The 241-nt window shown below is 58.1% G+C and overlaps 1 long non-coding RNA gene across 1 annotated transcript in view; it reads left to right on the top strand.

Moving 5' to 3' along the window:
- Positions 1 to 241, top strand: part of LOC107182386 — a 3,090-nt gene that overhangs the window by 2,011 nt on the left and 838 nt on the right. The gene's annotated exons all lie outside the window — the stretch shown is intronic.

Raw genomic sequence — 241 nt, 5'->3', positions numbered from 1 at the left:
TTGCTTCAGTGGGGCTTTGGTGCTCACTGAGTCTGCGCTCTGAGTGTGTCCCTTATGGGTCCGAGGGGTTGCAATCTGGTTGGTCCCACTCTGACTACCGGGTACACTGGCTCCTGGATCTTTCAGGAGGTGCTAATCTAGCCTTTGCCTGAGGCTACTGGCAAATGGCTCTGCGCTTGGGCGGGGCGGGTGGCTCGTATGGGATCAACAGGGTGGGCTGGAGAGAGCAGTTATGGCGAGT

The sequence above is a fragment of the Myotis davidii genome, unplaced genomic scaffold (assembly GCF_000327345.1).
Source record: "Myotis davidii unplaced genomic scaffold, ASM32734v1 scaffold56, whole genome shotgun sequence".
NCBI classification, from domain to species: Eukaryota; Metazoa; Chordata; class Mammalia; order Chiroptera; family Vespertilionidae; genus Myotis; species Myotis davidii.
This window is presented reverse-complemented; position numbering and strand designations above follow the sequence as displayed.